Source organism: Loxodonta africana, chromosome 16 (assembly GCF_030014295.1).
Source record: "Loxodonta africana isolate mLoxAfr1 chromosome 16, mLoxAfr1.hap2, whole genome shotgun sequence".
Lineage (NCBI taxonomy): Eukaryota > Metazoa > Chordata > Mammalia > Proboscidea > Elephantidae > Loxodonta > Loxodonta africana.
The window spans coordinates 11,567,851-11,593,859 of record NC_087357.1 but is presented as its reverse complement, the minus strand read 5'-3'; the positions used below and the strand labels follow the sequence as shown (position 1 = coordinate 11,593,859).

The window sequence follows — 26,009 nt, the reverse complement described above, 5'->3', positions numbered from 1 at the left end:
TGGCTTCCTCCATGATCGGGAAACGAGGGGACCCTGCGGCTACCCCTGGAGGCTGGGGCTCTCTGCAGGGCACCACACTGAGCAGGAAGGGGCAGAACCCAAGCAGAAGGTGTTGTTGTTAGATGCCATCAGTCGGTTCCAATGCATCGCAACCCTAAGTACAATAGAACGAAACACTGCCTGATCCTGCGCCACCCTCACCATCGCTGTTGTACTTGAGCTTATTACTGCAACCACTGTGTCAATCTATCTCGTGGAAGGTACCAGAGATGAAAAGCCAAGAGCAGGTCCTTCTAGGGACCAAGTCACAAAGCCACAAAGAGAAACATACGTTAACCATTGAGGGGTACTGGGTGGTCACACTTTGTCAGCCTTGTATATTCCTGCAGTGAAAAATTACCTGGACTTGAGGTTTACACACACACACACACAATCTAGCAGGACTGTGTATTCAGGTTTTCCCTTCTTCACAAAGCCGGACTGTCAGAACAGTCGGTTCTATTAGAGAATTCTGGTCCTTGTCCCTGACCATTCTGAAGAGCCCAGAGGTGGATTTTTCCAGATTCCTGATGTGCAGAGTTCCTGGGTGGCACACAGGTTAAGTGCTCAGCTACTAACTGAAAGGTTAGTGGTTCCAGTCCACCCTGGGCGCCTCAGGAGAAAGGCCTAGTGATCGATTTTCAAAAGATCACAGCCCTTGAAAACTCAATGGAGCACAATCCTGCTCTGCAACACATGGGGGCGCCATGAGTTGGAATCAACTCCACAGCAGCTGGTGGCAGTGGCAGCATGGGATTTAAGAAAGCCACATGAAATCCACCAGCCAAACACGACAACTGTTCCATGAGTCAATTCAGCTCAGCAAATATTTCCTAAGTGTGTGCCTGGGCAGGCACCCTACCAACCCCTCAGAGGGCACCAAGGTCACCTGGCTGCAGCCCCTGCCCGCAAGGTGCTTAACAGCCCTCTACTCACATGGCTGCAATAAACAGAGTCTGTCTAGGCTGCATATCATACGAGACCACCAAGGGTCAGCCCCATGGATGTGTGACCTGGGTGGTTACCAAGGCCCTGCCCTTGGTTTAATGCTCTGCTAGGCCTCCCCCGCAAATTTTTTTTTTTTATGCCCCGCTTGATGTTCTTAATAATTTTTTAACAAGGGGCCCACATTTTCATGTTGTACTCAGCCCTGCAATTTATGTAGCTGGTTCTGGAGAAACCTAAATGGTTATATTGTTGTTTGTCACTGGCCAGTTGGCTCCAACTCATGGCCAACCCACATACAACAGAATAAAACCTCATCCCGTCCTGCATCATCTTCACCATCACTGGTATGCTCGAGCCTACCACTGGGGCCGCTGTAGTATTCTGAGTGCCTTACAGCCTAGGGGGCTCATCTTCCAGCTCTCTACTGGACAATATTCCATTGCAATCCATAGGTTTCCACTGGCTAATTTTCAGAAGTAGATTGCCAGGCCTTTCTTCCTAGTCCGTCTGGTATTTGAAATACTGGTGGCCTAGCCTCCAGCATCACAGCAAGACACAAGCCACCACAGTGTGACAAACAGGCAGACAGGTGGTGGCAAGTTTATATAGTTAGGATTAAAAAGGAGAGAGAGATCACATCCAGCGAGCTCTTCTTATTCTTCATATATGTTACAGCTAAATAATAAACTAGTCACTTAAGAATGGCATTACGCCTCGGGTTGAATAACCCTTTTGAGACCCAATAATTTTCTCCAGTGAATTTTTTGTTGATACTGTGTTTTCACTAATGAAGGCATGCTGGCTAAAGGACCAATTCAGAGTTTTTTTCTGGGTTATGGATTCTGATATCCATTAACAGGAAGCACAGTCATCACAGTGGCCTCTGGACAACAGAAATCCTGCCGATATGAGTCAATGATAAAATCAGGGTTTTTTTGTTTTGTTTTAATTTCCTGAAAATTTGTAAAACATGAAGGCACCTGGCAAAGAGTTCACATACACTTTATTCCAGTCTCCTTCTTAGCCTTTTTGTTATTTTTCATGAAACTTTTCAAAACACGGTACAAGGCGTTCTTCCTTACTGCAAAGCAATACTTACAGCCCAAATAAATAAAGCCAAGGAATTTTTTTTTTCAATCTCAGGAAAATTACCACTACAATGGCATTCTACATTACTTCAAAAGCTGTACTTAAAAGCAAAATAAATAAAACTGAAGGAATTTGAATCTCAGGAAAATTACCACTGCTGTGTATTCTTCATTATGACAAAAGCAGTACTAACAGCTAAGAAGCAGAAACAGCTGCCCTGGAATTCCGCAGAACTGCTACATGTGGAACCAATGACTGGGCCCTAAGTTGAATGCAGGGTAAGAATCATTTAGGAGTTCAATCTCTGAAAAGTACCACTGCAGTGCATTATTCCTGATTGGAAAGTTATTATTTATTTATAGCTCAGAAGCTAGAAAAGAAGGGAGCCAGTAATACCTGAAAGCAATGAATGGCATCAAGGAGAAAATGGCCACTACGACTGAATGAAGACTGGCAAGAGCTATTCTCACGATAAATACATTCTCACGAGAACACAGTAACTGGGAAACACAGTGAGGAGGCTTCTCTCTCAGAAATAAAGGCAACCTGTCAGAAGTCTAGAAAATTCACACATCCAGAAACCATCACCTAAGACAATGTTCAATCTACACAAAAATGAGGCTCCCACTCAGGGTTCTGGAGTTTCACCCATATGAAAAGGCTCCCACCTGAGGATAAATGAGGTAAAGCATTAAAATCTCTGGGCTACTCCCTTCCCAAAGAACTCCAGAGGCATAAAAAGGGTGTGGGATACCGTATGTCCCACAGGTCTTGAAAGGGTTCCTTGAAAGTGTTCATCACGGTTTTAAGACCTTTGCAGGAGCATCTCAGAATCAGAATCTTCCATTCTATTTCAAGAGTGAGGCTGGCAAAGGCAGCTTCCTTGACCCTGTTGATCATTGCTCTGATCTCTAACATAACTCAGCCTGAATACTGAAAAAATACGGGCCCTTTAATTTATCAGGCTACTGTGAGCACACCTTCCGCCCCCGTCTAGGCCCCCCAGTCTAGGCCATCTCACACACACTCAAGAGGACCTCTTGCGCAAAATTTATGACCTGCAGCTTACGCCCCTTCAGCTTCCGTCAACAGGAAAATCTTTACCTGCAATGAGTGAGCTACACAATCCACCACCTAAAAGAAATTAAGCTCTCCAATGAGGGATTGCTCTGTTAGTTTTCACAACCGTCCCCAAGACTGTGCAGTTTAAACACCGTTTACAAACAAGCTTAATTTTAACCTTCATTTGTGGGGAAAGCAAAATCAATTAAGTCTATGAAGATAATGCCCTCACAAGGCATTCTGGTGGTTTCTCACAATGAATGTTGCCCATGAGACTGAGCGTGAGCAGCCTCTCACAGCTCCCCAGTTACTACGAGCGTCGCTTGACTCCAGAGCTGAACGGGGGGTTCGGGCACAACATGCCAAGGTTTTAGGAAATCCGTGTGTTGACAGTTTAATTAAAAGACACCAGAGCATAATTCATTTGAAACTGGGGCTCCCATCAAACCTGTTAGACAGCAGAAATCCTCCCGACCTTAAAAGCACCTACCAGGGACAGGGCAGAATGTTCTCTCGGATCTCTGGGTACTTCTACCTCAACTGGTGGAACTGTTCCACCTGCCGAACAACTGGACTCATAAATGGAGGGGACCTGACAGATCGTCTAACCTAAGCCCCTCGCATTACAGGGGAGGAAACAGAGGCTCAGAGAGGTCATGTGGGCAGCCCCAGGTCACACAGCAGTCACTGAGAGCTGGGTCCAGATATCTGTAAGTCTGTACCAAGGAGAAGGAGCCCTGGTGGCACAGTGGTTAAGTTGAGCAACTAACCTATAAAGTCAGATTGCCTGTGTTCAAGTCTCGACTCTACCTCTCATGGGTTGCATGAACTTGGGCAGGGTAAACCACCCTGGCCTCAGTTTTCACATCTATAAAATGGGGATATTAACTGTGTCTAACGCGCCCCAACGGCACCAATGGTTAAGTGCTTGGCTGCTAACCAAAAGGCTGGCAGTTCAAACCCACCCAGCAGCCCCACAGGAGAAAGACCTGCTTCCATAAAGATTATAGCCAACAAAACCCTAAAGGGTGGTTCTACTCCATCACATGGGGTCACTATGCATCTGAATTGACTCCACAGCACCTAACAACAACAACCTCAGAGGCTGCTAAGAGCATGAAATGAAGTGATGCAGATAAAGCCTAACACACACTAAGTGCTCAATAAATGCTGGTTACTACTATCAGAACTCGAGTGTCCCAATTCCCAGCCCTATGTTCTATCACATCAAACTGCTTTTCACAATCACATATCTCTGGGAATTTCTCCCTCAGATCTGAATAGAAGGTCATCCGTTTGCACACACCAGGGGTGATGTACCCACAATGCATCTCGAGAACACGTGGAACCCGTCTTCAGGTATTTGTTGACCTAATTGATGGCCAATTGGAAGGGATCCAAAAATAATCTTAAAGAAAAAGACAATGCTGAAGTTTATGAAATCCTAGAATGCTTCCAAACTGCTGTGGAGCCTCAGGTTTAATAAAATCAGAAGAGAGCAGAAAAGGTCGGCAGCTTAGTTAATGGTATTGTACCAGCACTGATTTCCTGGCTTTGATAAGAGTCTAAGGCTATGTAAGACATTATCACTGTGGGAATCTGGGTGAAGGGTACACAGGAACTGTGAACTACTTTTGTAACTTCTTGTGAGTCTAAAATTATCTCAAAATAAAAAGTTTTAAAAATTATGAGGATTGTAAAAATGTCTATTCTACCAAAAGCCATCTATGTATACAATGCAACTCCGATCCAAATTCCAACGACATCTTTTAATGAGACGGAAAAACAAATCACCAACTTCATATGGAAGGGAAAGAAGCCCTGGATAAGTAAAGCATTACTGAAAAAGAAGAGCAAAGTGGGAGGCCTCACACACAATCTGATTTTAGAACATATTATACAGCCACAGTAGTCAAAACAGCCTGGTACTGGTACAACAGACACATTGACCAATGGAAAAGAATTGAGAATCCAGACATAAATGCATCCACATATGAGCAGCTGATATTTGACAAAGGCCTAGTGTCAGTTACTTGGGGAAAAGATAATCTTTTTAACAAATGGTGCTGGCATAACTGGATATCCATCTGCAAAAAAAAATGAAACAAGACCCACACCTCACTCCGTGCACAAAAACTAACTCAAAATGGATCAAAGACCTAAACATAAAGTCTAAAACGATAAAGATCATGGAAGAAAAAATAGGGACAACGTTAGGAGCTCTAATACATGGCATAAACAGTACACAAAACATTATTAAGAATGCAGAAGAAAAACTAGATAACTGGGAGCTCCTAAAAATCAAACACTTGTGCTCATCCAAAGACTTCACCAAAAGAGTAAAAAGGCTACCTACAGACTGGGAAAAAGTCTTGAGCTATGACATCTCTGACCAGCGCCTGATCTCTAAAATCTACATGATATTGCAAAAACTCAACCACAAAAAGACAAATAACCCAATTAAAAAATGGGCAAAGGATATGAACAGGCACTTCACTAAAGAAGACATTCAGGTGGCTAACAGATACATGAGGAAATGTTCTCGATCATTAGCCATTAGAGAAATGCAAATTAAAACTACAGTGAGATTCCATCTCAGTCCAACAAGGCTGTCATTAATTCAAAAAACACAAAATAATAAATGTTGGAGGGGTTGTGGAGAGATTAGAACACTTACACACTGCTGGTGGGAATGTAAAATGGTATGACCACTTTGGAAATTGATTTGGTGCTTCCTTAAAAAAGCTAGAAATAGAATTACCATACGATCCAGCAATCCCACTCCTTGGACTACATCCTAGAGAAATAAGAACCTTTACACGAACAGATATATGCACACCCATGTTTACTGCAGCACTGTTTACAACAGCAAAAACATGGAAGCAACCAAGGTGCCCATCAACGGATGAATGGATAAACTATGGTATATCATTCAATGGAATACTACACGCTGATAAAGAACAATGTTGAATCCGTGAAACCTTTCATAACATGGAGGAATCTGGAAGGCATCATGCTAAGTGAAATTGGTCAAGTGCAAAAGGACAAATATCGTATAAGACCATTATTACAAGAACTGGAGAAACAGTTTAAGCAGAGAAGAAAATATTCTTTGATGGTTATGAGAGGGTGGGAGGGAGGGAGAAGGGTATTCACCTATTAGATAGTAGATAAGTTTCATTTTAGGTGAAGGTAAAGACGATACACAATAAAGGAGAGGTCAACAAAAATGGACCCATCCAAAAACTAAGAAGTTTGCTTAAAAAACTGAACACTTCAAAGGCCAGCATAGCAGCGGCAGGGGTTTGAGGACCACGGTTTCAGGGGACATCTAAGTCAATTGGCATAAGAAAATCTATCAAGAAAACATTCTGCATTCCACTTTGGTGAGTGGTGTCTGCAGTCTTAAACGCTAACAAGCGGCCATCTAAGACTCATCGATGAGTCTCAACCCACCTGAAACAAGGAAGAATGAAGAACATCAAAGGCACAAAATAATTATGAGCCTAAGAGACAAAAAGGACCACGTAAACCAGAGACTACATCAGCCTGAGACCAGAAGAGCTAGATGGTACCTGGCCACAACCGATGACTGCCCTGACAGGGAACTCAACGGAGAAACCCTGAGGGAGCAGGAGAGCAGTGGGATGCAGACCCCGAATCCTGGTAAAAAGACCAGACTTAATGGTCAGACTGGGACTGGAAGAACCCCAGAGGCCATGGACCCCAGACCTTGTTACCCCAGGGCAGGAACCATTCCCAAAGCCAACTCTTCAGACAGGGATAGGACTAAAATAGGGGATGGAAAATGAGACTGGTGAAGAACAAGCTTCTTGAATCAAGACGACACACGAGACTATGTTGGCATCTCCTGTCGAGAGGGGAGATGAGAGGGCAGAGGTGTCCAGAAGCCACCCCAGTGTGCACGAGGAGAGAGAGGGGAGGGAAGTACTGTGCTATCTCATCAGAGGAAGAGCAATTAGGAGTGTATAGCAAGGTGTATTTAAATCTTTGTATGAGAGACTGACCTGATTTGTAAAATTTCACTTAAAGCACGATAAAAAAAAAGAAACCCCCCCCAAAAATTATGAAGAGCATCTGTTGCCGTCGAGTTGATTCCGACTCATAGCGACCTTACAGGACAGAGTAGAACTGCCCCAGGGGGTTTCCAAGGAGCCCTGGTGGATTCGAACTGCTGACCTTTTGGTTAGCAGCTGTAGTGCTTAACCACTACACCACCAGGGTTTCCAAGGAGCATCTAGGAGGTGCCAATGGATCAAGGGGCCTTTCCATCAGTCATCACGACGTCTCCATGGCCAGTGTCCACATGGTGTGGCCTCACGTGGACTTGGGAAGACATGCTGAAAGAACATCTGGAATGATTTTAAATCAAACAATTCAGGAAAAAAAATGTTTCCCTTTCATCTCTCCATTTACTGAAATACAAAGAGATGAACGCTTTGTCTAGAGTTTAAAAAGGAACTTTTCACAACGATAAAACGGAGATGTGCATTATTGCTACAACAACTGATGTTTATTCTGACAACTCTGCAATGTTACACTCTCACCAGTGTGTCATGGATTGAATCATGTCCCCCTCAAAAAATGTGTGTTCATCTGGCTGAGCCATGATCCGCAGTATTGTGTGGTTGTCCTCAGTTCTGTGATTGTAATTTTATGTTAAAGAGGGTTAGGGTGGGATTGTAACACCCTTACTAAGGGACATCCCTGATCCAATGTAAAGGGAGTTTCTCTGGGGTGTGGCCTGCACCACCTTTTATCTTACAAGAGACAAAAGGAAAGGGAAGTGAGCAGAGAGGGGGGACCTCATAGAGCTGACGGCCTGAATTTGGACTTTTAGCCTACTTTTCTGTGAAGACATGAACTTCTTCTGTTTGTTAAAGCCATCCACTTGTGATATTTCTGTTACAGCAGCACTAGATAACTAAGACAGGGTGTCAAGGGAAAACCAGAGAGAGATGTAAAGTTTATGAAAATAATTGATAGAAACAGTCTGTTGCTGCCCCACTGTGTGGAGGGTCAACCAGCTGGTGTTTTGGGAGTGGTTTCCAGGACATGTCACTAGCACATCATGAACATGGACTGACTACTTGCTGTATGGAGCAGTCCAGGTGTGGACACGGTCCAAGGTATCCAGAAGGAGTGAGGAGGTGGAGGGCCTAGGAAGCCCGAGGCCTGAAAGGGCCGTTCCCATGGAGGCCATGGCTACCTAGGTGAGGCAGGTTCTGGGGTGGGAAGCAACCTGGGCTCCACTACCTAGGAGCTGGGGTGATGACTTCAGCAAAGGGAAGGAGAAGGAGGGACAGTGAATGGCTGGGCCCTCGAGGAGCTGAGATTCCTATAGAGGATGGGAGAGAAATATCTGGAGGCCACAGTGGGGAGGGGGGAAGATGGCAACCCCTCCTCCTGTCCAGAGTAGAAAGAGCAGCCTCTACCTGAGAAGGCTCAAGAGGAAGTCAAGTCCTGAAGGAGGGTCTTGGTCAAGGCTGGGGCAGGAAAGCAATGCTCAAGGAAGAGGCCAAACTGGTAGAGGCGTTTGCTGTCCCTTAGTCCCTCTCCCCACCACCTATCTGTCAGCTTGTCATACTTTTTGGTGGCTCGTGTGTTGCTGTGATGTTGAAAGCTAGGCCACCAGTATTTCAAATACCAGCAGGGTCACACATGGTAGATGGGTGTCAGCAGAGCTTCCAGGCTAAAGACAGACTAGGAAGAAAGGCCTGGCGATCTACTTTCGAAAATTAAAATTAGCCAGTGAAAACCTTATGGATCACAGCAGAACACTGTCTGGCTCGCTTGCTTTGGACATTTCATCAGGAGGATCGATCGCTAGAGGTGGGCATCATGTTTGGTGAAGTGGACAGCCAGTAAGGGTGAGGGAGACTCCTGGAGGGACGGTTCAGCAGAACAGCTGCAGTGATGAACTCAAACATGCCTGCAATCGTGAGGGCGATGCAGAACTGGGCAGCATTGCATCCTGTTGTACGTAAGTTCACCATTAAGTTGGAGTCAACCTGACAGCCGCTAACAACAATCCCTCTCCAAACAGTCCCCGTCTTCCAGGCTGCTGGGAATTGTCACCGAATTGGAGTTAACAGCCCTGTGCTCACCTCTAAGATTTCACAGCACTATTCCGGTCTTGTTTTTATTAGTGTGGTTTCCGTTGCCCACCCCCAGACTTCCCCCTTCAAGCACGTGTTTACATAAAAATAACTTGTTCTCCCAAGCCAAATTCTAAGTGAGAGGAAAAGGAGGCTGGGCTTTTTCTTTTCTTGCTGTTTTCTGAAATTCAGCAGCAGCTGTAAGGAAGTCAGCATCAGACAAGAAGTATTCTTCACCCTGAGACAGGAAAATGAGAAGAGGGGTGCCGCAAATGATGCTTCGGAGGATGTAGAACCAAAAAGATTCAGCACCAACCCAAGTGTGCAATCCGCTAAGTCCCCCGACTGCTTTGCAGAGTCTAACTGGGTCCATCCCACAAGCTGACTCCCTCCCTCCTTGGGGGTCTTTGCACTTGCTGTCTCCTCTGCCTGGGATGCCCTCTCCCAACCCTCAGGCGGCAGTGCCTTGTCATTCGAGGGTCAGCTTAGATGTCACCTCCTGAGAAGGGCTTCTCTGGTCACCCTCCATCACACTGCCCAGTTTCAGTTCTTGGCAAGGCCCTTATTACTCTCTATTCTCTGGGGCTTGTGAACGTGTCTGCTGTCAGGCAGAATCCTCTAGAATATGTGCTCCATGAGTGCAGAGACTTGTCTGTCCTGTTCACTACTGGACACCCAGCTCCTAGGACAAAGTCTGGCACATAGCAGGCCCTCAAAAAAAATAGTTCTGGATTATTCCCCAGAGGGTGACTCTCAAGGAGAGGTGCAGAGCCTGAGCCAAAAGAGTTGGAGAAGTTGAAGGGTCAGGTTCCCAAGTGTTTTTTTTATTAATGAAGGTGAATGATCAGGTACAAGTCACTCTGCCTCTGCAGGTCTCAGTTTCCCCAGCTATAAAAGGCGGGGTGACCAGGATTGGAAAACGAACCAGACAATCTGTAAGACCCTTGCTATCCCTAAACTATGGGACTAAGTGTACAGTAAGTATTCTTGTCCACTCTTACCTGCCTTCCTTTCATCCATCCATCCATCCATCTGCCCATATGTCTAACCATCCATCTGTTCGTTCATCCATCTGTCTGTCCATCCATCCATCCACACGTCTGCTCGTCCGTCCCTCCGTCCGTCCATCCATCCAATCCTTCTTCCCCATGGACTAGCCCTGGGATACAACCTTGAATAAGACACACTTCCTGACCTAATAGGATAAACTTCCAGTGGCAGAGACACAAAGGTGGCAGCTCCTGCACTGACCAGCCAAGTGTCAAAGGAGACTGCTGGGTCTCTGGCCTGAGCCACAGAGGGATGAGTAGTGAGGCCATTCATGAGAAAGGGAAAACCCCAGTTTCTGCACAGTGATGAAGACGTATGTTAGTTACATCCAGAGAGTCTCGCCATGAAACCCAAAGAGAGTCACGGTCTACATCCTAACACAGAGAGAGGACAGAAGAGGCTCGATCCTTAGCTCATGGGGACAATAATCCCTCACCTTTGCCGTGGACGAACTGGAAACTTTCCTTCAGGATAATGACAATCACTGTTAAGTCCCATCAGTGGTTCTTCGCTAAACACCTTAAAACGTGTGTACCCATGCGCGCACGCACACACACACGCACACAGATGTCCAAGGCCCACCCCCAGCAACCCCGATTCAACAGAACTGACGTATAATGGGAATATATCCATGTCTTTCAAAAGGCTCCACGGGGTTCTGCTGCGGCCCCTGGCTCAGAGCCACCGAGTTTCCTTCAAAGCTGCCTCCTTACAACTGTAAAGGTACATTCTGACGTCAACGACAACATGACCCGTATCCAGGAGGATCTTAATCCAGGAGGAACTTCCATAAGCATAGAGAACACTCCAGCCACAAACACTTGCGTCTACGTAATCAGAATCCAAATGCAACCTGGAAACAAGCTTGAAAGGCCTGTTGGGGGGCCACAGCACCCCAGACCACACAAGCCTACCGCTGCGGACCATCTCCCAGGCCGCCCTGCAGATTTCTCTCAGTGCTCTAGCCCAGCATAATTCTCTAAAACAATAACTTCCTAATGCATCCTGGAGTCACAGTCACAGCCCCTTGTTTATGGGCTTGGCCAGATCAGATCAAATTTCATTCTCTGAATTGGTTCCTAATTTAATTACTCCCTGGATAAGCGAGTCAGGCTCCCATTGCTGCAGGGGAAAATGAACTAGGAGGCACTGGTGCCACAAGCCGCCATCTTACTGGGCAGCTGGTGGAGGATGAGATGTTCTTGGGGCCCTCTGTCAGGTCAAAGGGGGTTAAGACAGTGGGATCCAGCATGGTGGTCTCCATCTGTTCACCCAACTAGCCTTTCCCACTCGCCCCAGCGCTAGCTAAGAAGGGGATCTGGGGGGTTTACTAAGAGTTCAGGGAAGATCCTGGGAGGAACTGGATTGTCACTCCCAAAACCTGGGTTCAGTCCTGACTCTGTGTGGCCTCTCTGTGCCTCAGTTTCCCCATCTATAAAATGGAGCCATACTGTTTACCTGCCGGCCCTTCCAGGTCTAAAATTCAAATAACCCTGCCTTTCAGCCAACATCACCCAGAGGAGGATCAGGACCCCATCTGCGAATCAACTCTTCTATGGGGTCGGGGCAAGAACATGTTGAAAAAAAAAAAAGAAAGAAAGAAAATGAATCTTATCTTTGGAAGTAAAGCCACCTCATAAAATACAGCCCTGGACAGTTCCGCAGCTTCACAAAGGTCCAAAGGTACCAGGTGATGTTCCAAGGCAAAGCTTCTCCCCACTTCCAGACACCAAAAACCTGCTGATTCAAAAGTGGGCAGGCCTGTATTTTTCTATTGATTTGTCTCTGTTTTAACAACCCGAAGGAAATTTATTTCCTATCAAAGCTTCATCTGCTTTTTAACACATCATTTTTATTTCTCTGAGCCAAATTAGGTACAATGCATACGAGATTTCAGCTATCAGCTAAGAGATTTCCGACGACAAGGCCAAGCTAAGCTCCCCTTCTCCTTCTTACATCATTCCAGTCTAATTTCTCACAGACGCTGCTCTAGAGGGGGTATAAATAGCTTCTCAAAGTCAGGAGGACAAAACAGGTCAGGCTGATACTGGGCTCGTTAATCGGAGCGTCCCTTCATCCCTCATTCATTCATTCGTACTGAGAACTTTCTTAGGGAAGTTCAGGATGGCCTAAAAGCAGCTATTTTCCTCTTTCGAAATTATGCTCTCAGACTCCTGGCATGGTGTGGCATTGGATGGGGCCTCTCTGTGAAACGTCATCTTTCTTAAATGCTGCAAAAGAGGCTGGGGTGGGGGTCAGCTTAAAGACGGCCACGGGAAAAGTAATAGCGAGTTTCCCACGGTTGGAGAACACTGAGACCACACAAGAAGATGGTCCTTCCTGAGGGCTCAGCGTTGCTACACCCATACAGTGATTTTCCAAGAAGATATGTTCACTGATAAGTCCAAGGAAGGATCAAGGAGCGGGACACAGGGGGACACATGAGGGGCAGAATGGGGGCTGGAGCCCAGGCCCTCCACTTCTCATCCTGGGCCACCTCCTTCCTTTGCTTCCTGTTCTGTGTGGGGCTCAGCGCCCTGGGACCCAAATGAAGGGAAGGCTCTCAAGCTGAAGGATGCCTGACTCCCACAGCCAGGACCCCAGGCCCACTGCAAGATGGAGATGGGGAAGGAAAGATGCAGAGTCCCTGTGCTCAGTGGGATGGAAGAGTTGTCCCTGGCCTAGAGAAGGAGCCCTGGGCTGGCAGGGATGCAGGGACAAGGATGGGCTTTGGCACCAGCCACCCAAGGTGTCAGAGCTGGGGGCTTGGGGCCCTGAGGTGTCTGCTGCCAGGACCCTCCTTGCCCCCTCTCACTGGCCTTCATCCTGCGATTTCAGGAGGCTACCGGGATGGGGAGGAGCCCAGGCTAGCCATCTCCAGCTGGTCAGCTGGCTTCTGCATCCCTGGCCTTCTCCTTTTGTTGAGACGCTGGCCCAGAGGATTTCCACTGAGGCTTAAGAACAAATCCCCCCTAATGTCTGAGGCAGAGGCCCTGCCAGCTCTGACTGCTGTCCAACCTCCAATCCCAGCCCAAACCTCTCCCTAGCGGGGCAGGGCGGACACCAGAGCTGTGATAATATTCTGCCTCCAGCAAGAGTTGGGCAAATCTGTTCTTCAAAGACAAATAAGAAAGGCACACTGCCCCCAAGAATCTGGTGGAGGAGGATATCACACAGAGGCCCTCGCAGCTCAACCTTGAACCAGGCAGGAGAAGCCTCTGCTCCCTCCATCGGACCCCAGAAAGGACACCAAAACCTGCTCTTCTCAACATCTTCCTAAAGCAACTAAAACCCGTTGCCAATGAGTTGATTCTGACTCATAGCGACCTTATAGGACAGAGCAGAACTGCCCCCACAGGGTTTCCAAAGAGTGGCTGGTGGATTCGAACTGCTGATCTTTGGTTAGTAGCCGAGCTCTTAACCACTGCACCACCAGGGCTCCTCCTAAAGCAACAGCAACTCAGAAATCTAGCATCTGGTTCCATGACACAGAGACCAGCCGGCTGGGGTCAAATCCCAGTATGGACATCCATGATACTGAAGACAGACGAGCCAGGCACAAGAGATCCCATGGGGATCTTAGCCACAACGCCCCCTCACTCCTATCCCCGGCACTGCAGCAACTTAACAGGCAGATGACCAGAAGAGCATGTTGGAAAGGACAACCACCCCCTCGATCCCAACTGCCCAGGGCAACCCCGACTTTCTGTAACCCTGGCAATCCACTGCGGACACGAAGCAAGAATGGCTTCCTGCATGTATATTTGGAGGATTCTTTATGTAAAAAGGTTCACAGACGTGAGAAAAGAAATCCTCTGTAGACCAACAGTCTGATTTCTGGTTTGGAAATTATGGCCCCTATAAATACAAGCCAGGACATACTTTGGCTTTTTAATGCAAATATTTACATTCCAAACAAAAGCTCATGGAACGTAAAGATAAGCTATTTATACGGGCTCTAAGAAACTCCAACAGTCCCCATATTTCTTGCCTGAGTAGATGGCGCCTGCTTATACTCCTGAAATACCAAAAAAATTCCCATAACACTTGTCCCCAAGACTCTGCTGTTATTGTTGTTGTTAGGTGCCATTGAGTCGGTTCCAATTCATAGTGACCCTATGTACAACAGAATAAAACACTGCTCTGCCTTGTGGCATTCTCACAATCGTTGCTATGTTTGAGCCCACTACTGCAGCCACTGTGTCAATCTATCTCATTGAGGGTCTTCCCCTTTTTTGCTGACCGTCTACTTTACCAAGCACGATGTCCTTCTCCAGGGACTGGTCTCTTCTGGTATCATGTCCAAAGTCTGTGAAATGATGTCTCACCATCCTCCGTTCCAAGGAGCACTCTGGCTGTATTTCTTCCAAGACAGACTTGTTTGTTCTTCTGGCAGGCCACGGTATATTCAATATTATTTGCCGACACCATAATTCAAAGGCATCAATTTATCTTCAGTCTTCCTTATTGATTGTCTAGCTTGGGTCAGGTGCACCTTAGTCCTCAAAGTGACATGTTTGCTTTTTAACACTTTAAAGAGGTCTTTTACAGCAGATTTGCTCAGTGCACTACATCATTCGATTTCTTGACTGCTGCTTCCATGGGCATCGATTGTGGAGCCAAGTAAAATGAAATCCTTGACAACTTCAATCTTTTCTCCATTTATCACGATGTTGCTTATCAGTCTAGCTACGAGGACTTTTGTTTTCTTTATGTTGAGGTGTAATCCATACTGAAGACTCTAAAGCCACAAAGAAGTGTGGCTGCTACCTTTTAAACCTAAAGCCAGGAAACCCAAGGTTATTGAGGTCTTGACTTCTTTGGAAATTTAGTGATAAATGTTAACTCTCCTGGACTATGCTGCCAAATTTAAGACTCTTTTTGGTTTTCTGGGTGCACACCCAGCAGCCCTTTCTCCAAGAGAAACAAGCTTTTGAAAGAACAATTTCTAAGTGATGCATAAATTCGACACATGGCAGTCCCTCGCAACTATGTGTGGGCACAGCTGTGTGAAAGTGTCTTGAGCCCCAGAGGCCCCCTCACCCCGGAGAATTTCACCAGGTTGGGGCCAGCAGACTGCACCCTGGAAACGGGGGAATGCGGTGCTATCACCTGGAATGAGTTCAAGGTTGAGAATTACAATAGGGTGGAACTGTGGGCGGTCAGAGAAGGAAGGTAACACTTCGTTGGGGGCAGGGGGTTTGAGAGCCCTTGGGGGGCACAAACGGTGAAGCGCTTGACTATTAATTGAAAGGCTGGTGGCTGGTACTCACCCAGAGGTGCCGTGAAAGAAAGGTGATCTGCTTCTGAAAGGTCACAGTCATGAAAACCCTATGGTATAGTCCTACTCTGTGTGCACACATGGAGCCGCCATCAGTCTCAGTCGACTCAAGCGTAACAGGTAGGCGGCACGTGGGACAGACGGCAGATGAGAGGCAAAGGATTCCTGCAGGTGGTGGCAGTGGAATGAGGAGACGAAGGATAAGGACAGACACAGGGACACAGGGAGGCTTTCCCTCCCCAGAGCCCAGGGGACTGAGTACAGCCAAGGCCAGGCCCCCCGGTCAGGGGCCTCCTTCTGGAAGGGCAGGGCCCAGTCTGGCAGAAGTGCAGGCCGTATGGAGGACCCAGGAGGAGGAGGTGGGAAAGGTCCCCCAAGTCCAGGCTAAGAGTCAGCCAGCACTTCCACTCTGTATGAAGTATGTTCAAGTTACCACGCAGGCCATGAGGCCCTCAGCTAATCATGGTCTCAATTTGGCTAATCGCCCTTTCTTCTTCCGTTTAAAGCCAGATTATCTTCTACAGCTGATAACAGCACGTGGCTGGCATGGCCTCAGTTCCTAACATCGGCCCCTTCCACCCTTATTGACTGCAAACCTCATCAATGCCATTACCCAGCCTCTACCGCGCGCAGGCATCAGCTCAGCACTTTACCTGCCGCTGTCAGGGCTCCTCCCAATACCCCCAGAGAAGTATCACCTACATGATGTTCCTAGGGTGTCTACACCACCCTACTCACCCTGCAGAGTCTGGAAGAGGGGCCTAGCTGTGTTGCCTGGCCCTGCCCTTCCCCACGGAGTACATGCTTCACCCTGCTCGCTACCCGTGAGGACAAGGAGCTGCCCTGGAAGATGGTGGCTGTGACGGGGTGGGTTGCTTGGCCTGGTTGTTTAATTCTCAGCACGGGATTAAGAAGCTCACTTGTCCGAGGCTTCCAGCACATTCTCCAATGTCAGCTTCAGGTTTTGATCACTATCTGTCTTTCTCCTCGTCTATCTCTCCATGGCTTCAGAACCTGGCCAGGTAAGAAGTGTTCAATTTGGCGAGCTCCCCAAACCCTAAATTATACCATTTCTAATACTCTAACCAGCCTACAAGGTAGAGATTATCAACCCCATTTGATAGATGAAGAAAAGGGGATTAGAGACTTGCCCAAGGTCATGGTAAAGGAATGCAAAAGTACAGCAGAGATTTGATCTCAGGTCATTGTGGGGACATGAGTCATTGGTAGTCCAAGGATAAAATTCTCATCTTCCATGTGGGAGACCCAGGTTCAGTTCCCAGCCAATGCACATCACGCGGAGCCACCACCCATCTGTCAGCGGAGGCCTGCATTTTGCTTTGATGCTGAACAGGTTTCAGCAGAGCTTCCAGACTAAGGTAGACTAGGAGGAAAGACCTGGTGATCTCCTTCCAAAAATCAGTCAGTGAAAATGCTATGGATCACAACAGTTCGATGTGCAGCCGATCATGGGGATGACGTGGCACTGGGCAGTATTTGGTTCATTGTTCAGGGGTCATCAGGAGTTGAGGCCACGTCGATGGCAGCTGACAACAGAGTGGTACCCAAGTTCACCCTTATCCCCACACTGCCTTTCCGGGAACCTCTAGAATCCAAAACACGGGACTAAAAGAACGTCTGCATGGTGGGGGCCAAACGCTTGCCTGATTGGAAATGTGAAGATGACCACTGAGTTCTGCACATCAGTGTGAGCCACGAAACAGGTGTCATAAGGGGGCAGGCAAGGCTGCACAGCGCCCCTTCCACAGGGGTGACAATCTTGCACTTTCTCCTGGCTTTCAGCTGGAAATCCACTTTTCGACCTCATGTAAAGAAAGGCATCTGGCCCGGTCTCTAGAGGCTGCTCCTGAAGGACAGTCGAGCAGGGCAGAACCTCCCCTGAGACCTGGGACAGCTCTCTTGGTGTGTCCTTACCCTCGGAAGCCACACCACTGTCCCTCTGAGCACAGGCGGCCAAATGGATCCGCGGCACATATACCATTTCCAGACAAAATGTTAAACTGCCGGGTACCAGCATATTGCGGGGTGGTGGGGGGCGAACTGTGCCCGGCCTGTGTCTTATTTGCCAGTGCTGGGGTACCTTCTGAGCACCTGAGCGACTGGGCAGCCTGTTTCAGTATTTTCAGTGCAAACACAATTCTGGAAAGAGTCCAAGTTTCCATTATAATGACACCCTCTACTTCTGAGGATCTGCCAGCTCCACTTTCCTCAGAGATGCACAAGGCCTGAGCTGGGGCTAGTTGTAAAAATGTAAAATAGGTGTCAGGGAGCGCCTGCCCCAGCAGACAGGGCTCAGAGCGTGACATTCAAAGCGAGCTACACCAGCACCTCTGCAGCCAGGGCTGCCTCAATCTGCTTAAATGCATCAAACAGAAGCAGAGCTGAGCTGACCCACACACCCCCCGCCCAAGGTCAGCTGGGAGGGTCTCTGAGGCAGCTGTTTTCCCACCCCGCTTCTTGCACAGATGGGGAAACAGAGACCCAGAGAGGTGAAGCAACCTGCCTAAGGACACCTAGCTAGAACCCAAGGCTCCTGGCCCTATGGAGGGTCAGAGAAGCCCTCTGAGGTAGAATACGCTGGAAGCTGTGAACTCCCTCTCGCCCCAAGAAATAAACACAGATGTGTACAATTCTACACGCAATCTCAGGGAGCTCAGAGACATCCCCCAGCCCTGGCTGTGAGCACTGGAGCTAAAGAAAACCACAAGAACCAATGCTTACTGAGCACTTACTGTATGCTGGGCACTGTTCCAAGCCCCTGGTTGGTCTTATCTCATGTATAGGATGCCAGCTCTCAGGCAGAAGGTGAGACTGCCCCCGACCACTCCAGTCTCAAAGTCGCTGCCAGGCTCCTGCCGCACTTGCCCGTGGCCCCAAAGGAAGGCACTGTCAGCAGCGTCACGCAACTGACACGCCCACTAATCCTGGGACTGCGCTGGGTGCTGAGCACTGGGTCCCTGCCTGCCCCTGGCACCTGGCCTGAGGCCTGCACCTGGGGGATGTAGACATACTGCCCACAGCTGCTCTGGGGTAAACAGGTGCTGCCCACCACCACCACAATCCTCCTGAAACCAGCAGAGACAAAACCGTCTTCCCATTTGCACCTCCTCCCCGCCCCGGCCCCGCCCCGCCGAACTCAACCATTTGCTGACTCACGGAGCTCACCTTCCCCTTCTGCACCCTCTGCAACAGCGACTCGCCCACCTCCCCTGCCCCTCCTTCCTCCACTGCTGTTCCTAGACCCCTCTCCTGTACCTGGTGGCTGAAAGCCCAGTCTATGTTCTCTCCAATAGCCTCCATGCCCAGGACCAGAGGGAACCAGCAGGGGCCCAGCAGATGGCATATGTCATCATCAACTGTCCTGCTCCCCAACTTTATACTTCAAAAAAAAAAAAAAAAAATTCACTGTTGGCCCAAAACCAAACCCAAACCCGTGGCCATCGAGTCAATCCCGACTCATAGCTACCCTGTAAGACAGAGCAGAACTGACCCACAGGGTTTCTAAGGAGCAGCTGGTAGATTCGAACTCCCGACCAACTTCGGGCTGGCAGCCAAGCTCTTAACCACTAGGCCACCAGGGCTCTATCCATATCGGCCCAAATCAACAAAAAACCTTGACTTTCCTCTGGACATCTAGACTGGACACAGGCCCCTGGGTAGCACAAACGGTTTACTCCTGCCTACCAACCAAAAGGCTGACGGTTCAAACCGACCCAGCAGTGCTACAGTAGAAAGGCCTGGAATCTGCTTCCATAAAGATGAAAACCCTAGGGAGCAGTTCTATTCTGTCACACATGGGGGCGCCATGAGTTGGGGGCTGACTCAATGGCACACAACAAGGAGACTGGCCATGCCACCTAGACAACAACCACCTCGATATTTCCTTTAATACTGTGAAAATATAGGTCTCACAAAGACCATTTTTCCCAGGGCTTTATTTTAAAGAAGAAGCCACTTCAATAAAGAAGAAGTCGGGCCCTAATACTCGAGGACAAGAAATACCTCGCGCACGTCAAAACACTCAGTCTCCCAATACCCGACGCTAAGTGAGAATTCAATCATTTCCACTTGCAACGCAGGCACAAAGTTACCCTTGAAGCAAGTCAGTATCACACCAGAGCAACCCAACTTACAGGCCAGCAGGGAAGGCAGGTTCCGTTACTCTCACCAGCGAGGGAGTCACTTCTAAATCACATGCTACATTAAAGAAGTCCACTGCCCGAATTCTCAGATAAATGACACTCCCAGAACAGCTACAAACAAAGCTTCTGCTTTTAGAGTTCAAAAAACTCCCCTCCCCTATAAATGGGATCCAAATGGCATCTCTGCAATCCCAGGCCTCCTGAGGCACAGGGAAGAGGGCGAGGGTCTGGGATGCCAGGGTCAGGAATAGCTTGAGCTGCCATCCACGAAGAGTGTCCATTCAGCTGGGAATTTCCACCAGGCCTCAGCTCAGGAGCTGGAGATGGGAGATCTGGGCTGATGATTCACTTACCAGCTGTGTGACCTTGGGCAAGTCACTTAACTGCTCTAAGCCTCAATTGCCACATGTCCTCACTGCTTCCCCCAGAACTGCCCCCTCCAGCCCCTCTCCTTGTCATATAGTCCTTCCTAGCACTTCAGGCAGCAGACAGTTCACCGATGTGTCTGATGGAGGCATCGTGTCTGCTCCCCATTGGAACCCAAGTCCCACAAGGGCTGGGACCGTGTCTTATCCCCACGGTGTCATCATCCCCAGAGACTCAGTGGTGCCTGACCCCCAGCAGGCTCCCGTGTCCATCGGGTAGATGAGATTATATGTAGAGTTTCACGAAAAGTCTCACTTTCCACATGATAAGAATTCATGAGATGGCTGCTGAATGAATAAATGATAACACAAGCCTGGGAAGGAGCCTGGCACCGGCACGTGGTCACGGGCAAGAGGACTCCTGCGAATTCTTGGTCCCTCGGCAGTGTCGTGGAGAGCAATCCCCTGTGTCCTATCAGGCGTGTCACCTCTCTCCACAGGTAGGATACACTTCACACTATGTAAACCCGAAGCTAGATGTCAGCTTCCGACTCCTGAAGGTGCACTCTGCCCCAACCTCTACTGTTTCTAGACTTGGAGTTCACATCTAAATATCAAGCTTGAGAACTCTCTTGAAAATTGAAACCTTCCACAACTGGCCCAAGGCTGCCCCCTTTCGATGGGGCACGTGCTCACGGGTTCAATGAAAGTCCTGGGTCTCCCTCTTCACCCAACTTCCCCTTCATGCTCATGCGGCACCTTCCCAGCAAAACCAAAACCTCGCAGCACTAATCTAAAGCTTCCTCTAGTGCAGGTTCAAAGGCCGGGGGCTCCTGTCGCCCAGCTAGTTACCGTGGCCTTTCTTCTCTGCTCTTTCTCTTGAGACGCCAAATAAACGGCGTAGCTTCCCAACCTTTCCTGCAAAACTGCCTCTTCTTACAACAGAGATTAATCTTCTCTCTTGCAGGAGTGTGGAAAACCAAACACCTCTTCTGACGCCTGTCCTTCGGGCCACGGGCATTAACAAAAAGGGACGAGAATGGTGCAGAAACAGTCGCCCTCGGGGTGGCAGCCACAACTACAGTGCTGGGGTACCCGGCCAGGGCAGTGTTTCAGGCACCAAGGAAAACCAAGGAACATTTGTGACCGGCTGTCTCCACGATTGCTTCCCCGCCCACACACGGTATCCTGGGTGAATTAACCCTGTACACTTCACCCACAACACACTCACCACCACCAGGCAATGCCCGAGAGAGCGCAGGCACACACGCCTACTGACTTTGCTGCAGAGGCCCTGAATGGGCTCTCCTGGGTTAGGGGACCTCGACAGGCAGACCAGGTTGCAGCTCCACTTCCCATCACCTGTGGCCTGGTGGGGAGAGACCATAGCAAGCTGCTTCTCTTCCTGACTCAGTTTCCCCATCCAGGGGGTGGAGAGAAGTGCATCTTCTATCAACCTTCCAGGAGTATTGGGGAGGAAAGTTATTTGGTAAAAACTACCGAATTAAAAGGCATTTTTACCCCCATGCTATTTTGAACACAGTTACATATGATCGGTGAGTATTTAGGGTTTTTTTGGTATCCACCAGACATTCCTTGGAAACTCTGTGGGGCGGTTCTACTCTGTCCTATAGGGTCACTATGAGCCGGAATCGGATGGATGGCAATGGTTTGGTTTTTTTTGGGAGACGCAGTGGATAAGGCGCTCAGCTCCTAACCAAAATGCTAACTAAAAGATCTCTTCCAACCCACCAGCTGCTCTGCCAGAGAAAGATGTAGCAGTCTGCTTGTGAAAATATTAAAAAAAAAAAAAAAAAGAACAAAAAACTGTGTACAGATTAAAAAAACAAAAAAAATTGGAAACCCTATGGGGCAGTTCTACTCTCCCTATAGGGTTGCTATGAGTCAGAATTGACTTGACAGCAGTGAGTTTCATATGCATTTATCAATGAAGAGGTCCTGACTGAACATACAGTTTATAATATTGATAAATGCCATGTTCTGGAATGCGCAGCTGCCTGATTTTGCAACTTTGGGAGGGTAGGAAAGCTGGGGGTGGAGGAAGCAGGCTGGTGTGAGAGTTCTGAGAACTTCGGGCACACCTCTAGGCCTCAGTTTCCTCCAGGAACCCTTCAGTGCCCTACCCCAGCGCCTCTTCCAGAAGCACTCAGGAATCAGCTGATAAAAAGCGGCCAGGGCACTGCGAGGAAGCCAGCCCTCTGCTCAGCCTCACTGAAGGGCACTCACGGTCCTTCGCGGGGAGTCCTGAGGCTTCCGGAAGCCACAACTTCATTCCTGAAAACTCAACGCCATTAACTTACCCAATGTGAACGACGGCGAAAGAGCCGCTCAGGAGCCACCATCGGTCACCGCGGCCCCGCACCGGCCCGGGAACGCGGGAAGGAGGCCCGAGGAGCCAGTCCTGAGCTCCCAGCCTCGGCACCTCCTTCGCAAACCTCCCAACGCCAGGCGCGGACTCCCAGCCAGCCGCCAGCAGCCGGCAACCGAGTACCAGCCTTCCGCAACTACACCGGCCGCTCTGGTCGACCCCGGGCGCAGGGCGGGCGGCCGATGCGGGCCCAGGAAGCGACGGGGCGGCGAGGCAGCCGCGCCCAGACCCCAGCGCTCCGGATCCTATACACAAACGCACACGAGCGCGCCGCCAGATCGCTTCGCCCCGAGAGTCGGAAGGCTCTGCCAGAGCTTCATTCATTCCCCAAAGGCCAGGCTCCCTGAGCCCCGACACCTCCGTCCCGTGAACCACAACCGCTCTCACACTCTAGTGTCTTCCCCATCGACAACCACAGCCCACAGACTCGCGCGCCGTCAACATGCCACCATCGCCCCCGCGCGGGGCGATGCGCTCCCGCCCCAGCCGCCCAGCTCTGACCTGCTCGCTCGGCTCGCCGCGGCCAGGCTGCCGGGGAAACCGCTGGGGACGCCGCAGCGCCGGGAGGCACGGGCACCTCCGAGTCCCGCCGCTGCCCGAGAGCGACCGGCGCGAGAAGGGTCGGGCGCAGGAGGAGGGGGCGGGAGCAAAAGTTCAGGCCGCCCGGCCGGCCGCGCCCCGGCTCTGCCCCGCCCGCCCCGCGGTCCTCCTCCGGAAACCTGGTAACGCAGACGTCGGCGCCAGGGACCCCCGCCTCCCTGCCCCAAGCGGCGCTGTGCTGTAGCCGAGTTTCGGAGCCGGGGCGGGGGGAGCGGACGGCGGATGCCCACCAACCTGCCCCGGGCCGCGCCTGGAAACTTCGCCGAAGTGCGCCAGGACCGGAGCGCGCGGCTGGAGGGATTCCCGTCCCCTCCCCCTAACGCGCGCGCACACCGGGAAAGCGCCTGTCTGTCTGTCTGTCGGTCCCTCCTCCGCCTTCAGCTCCAGGAGCAGGGCAGCGCGGGGCGTCTGGATTCCGACTGCTGGGCCGTTCCGCCCGACAGCCGGCCTGAGCTAGCCCAGAGGCGTGCGCTGTCGCCGGCCTCCCGCTGTCTGCAGCGCCCCCCTTGCCCGGTCCCGGGCTCCGACCGCATTCTCCCAGGCTGGGGAGCGGGCGTGCGAGCCCCGGCGTCGCCACCCGGCAGCCCTTACCGCGGGGTTCCCGGCGCGCAGGGCCGGGAGCGCAACCACCATCGGCGGCGGGGGACACTCCACGCTGGTGGCCTCGAGGAGATCGGGCCGAAGGATGCGGGGTGCGGGGCCCAAACCTGCCTCTGCTCGGCGTGCTCGCAAGTTCATTGTCTGCCTGGGCCGCCGCCGCCGCCGCCACCGCGCCGGGGGAGCCGCGGGGAGTGAGGCTGCGCGCAGCCTCCGCCGGCCCGACTCCCTACGCCCAGCCCAGCTGCCGCCGGCGCAGCCTGGTCCGAACCTGCCGCGGGCGGGGAGCCCGAGCTAGACCCCCGCCGCCGCTCCTCGCCCCCACCTCCACCCTGCTCCTAGCACCCAACTTACACCTGAGAAGCCGAGTCCAGCCAGGGAGCCTTTGCGGCTCCGACTCCGCGGGAGCGCGCCCAGCCCGCTCCGCGAGCCCCGCATCTAGGACGCGTCAACCTGACTCCCCGAGCGAGCGCAGGGAGGAAAAGTTTGGCAGTGACGTGCAGATGGCAAACGCAACACCCCGAAGAAAGCCCTCCCCCGCCCCAGGTCGCGCTGACACGCAGCGGCTCGGGTCTGGAATGTGTGATCAGGGCGAGTGCGCCGAGCTGGGGGTTGGGTCCCCGCCCCCTGCCCTTCCGAGTAAACAAGGTCTGGGTGATGCGCTGATTCTGAATAAAATGCAAACCGAAACCCCCAAGTCTGGAGGAGACATTTTGAAGGAACTTGGCGGTCTGGAGCCAGCCCATACATTGGTATTCAGGGCCACGGCGCTGGTGGGTTCGGCGCCCTCTTGTATTTTTGCATCCCGCCAAGGCTGGTCGTGGCTCTTCGGCCCTGGATGTTCCTCGCTTCTGCTGGAGGGAGGCTAGGCGGGACCTCAGCGCGACCGCCTGCTGCAGAGTCCCGCGAGGCGGCTGCTCCAGAGAAACACCTGGGAACCCAGGACAAGGAAGCGGCACCAATGGAACATTCCCGGAGCTCTGGGTTGAAGATGCCATCAGTTCCAGAGGAGACCCTTCGAAAGACTGGGCTCAAGGGGCGCTTGGAGCCCCAAGCCTAGCCTGTCAGGAAACTGAGGTCCAAGAGACAGACAAGTATCTTTGCGTTAGGTCGGCAGTCTTGTGCCTGCCCAAATCCCCGTGGGCGGGTCCAGCACCCTCTTCCTCGAAGCAACCAGAAGTGGAGCTGAGGGCACTTCTAAACCGCAGGGTGCTGGCAGACGTGTATGAAGGGGATTCCTGGCAGCGCCATTACCTTTCCTCTTATCCTGAGACCGTGTTCTTTATTGCTTGAGGCTTCATCTCACCTCCCTGAAGGCACAACCTGCCCTGGGGTCATAAACTTCTCTGCATCCATGGCAACTAATGCCGAGGTCACAATCAGAGGATTCCAGCTGCAGATGGGAAAACTGGATGAGAGACGCGTTGTTCAAAACCCTGCCTTGTTTTCCTGCAAATAATACCTCTTACATAAAACCTACAAAAGGGAAGATTAATGCAGAAGAGACCAGCCTTAGACTCTCAGACTAGATTGCTTTTTTCCATATAGACTCCAGTGGGTAATTTCACTCTTTATTATTTTTTTAAACAAAAACCTTTTTCTGAACATACAATGAGCGGCTTTTTGCAGGGGTTCACAATTCCCAATAGATGATGATGCCATTTTTCAAGGTCTTACATACATTGTGGCTTTGGGGCATTATTTATTAGCTCCCAAGAAAAGCCTGCCTTTCAGTAAGGTTTATACTGTCTACCCAAGTAATTGCATCGGGGGACACAGCACAGGGTGCTATTAAAGAGGCTTGGTTGTACGGGCGTCTGCAGAGAAGGCCCTGGGCCAGGCAGCTGTCAAACCAGAGTGTGCAAAGGTTTAAACAAACACAGGGAAGCTTCTGTGGAAATACCAAAAAGGAAATCCCCCTCCTGTACGGGTGCATGGAGCGTTATTCCACTGCCACACATACCGCAGTCTTTCCTTTCCTTCTTCCAAGTAAACACATGACTTGCTTATGGAGATGGCCAGAGGCCCACCTAGATCACTTTCAAGTTCAGGTGTCAGAAGTCACAGCTGACATTGAGCAAATTGTTTTTAAGTAAAACCACGGAGCTGCTTTGATATCTATTCCATCAGGGATTTTCCAAATGTATTTACACACGTGCCTAAGATTAACAGGAAGAAGATATTTTCCCCCTCAATATTAATTTCAAAAAATTGTCTTAGAGTTGCACTTGGGCCTGTTCTTCTGGAGAGTCGAGAGAGCCCTCAAATACGGAGTGTGTGTGAATGGATGGGCAGATGGACAGATGG

At 50.2% G+C, this 26,009-nt stretch overlaps 1 protein-coding gene across 6 annotated transcripts in view; it reads right to left on the bottom strand.

The window, feature by feature from the left end:
• The window catches only part of CHST15 (carbohydrate sulfotransferase 15), a 96,516-nt gene extending 71,708 nt beyond the window's left edge, over positions 1-24,808 (bottom strand). For 2 of the 6 annotated variants that reach the window (XM_064269214.1, XM_003419668.4), the window contains exon 1: positions 24,057-24,808. The gene's annotated coding sequence lies outside the window, so the exon portion shown is untranslated. The other 4 variants (XM_064269216.1, XM_023559803.2, XM_064269215.1 and 1 more) reach the window with 4 other exon arrangements.
• Positions 24,809-26,009: the final 1,201 nt, after the last annotated feature.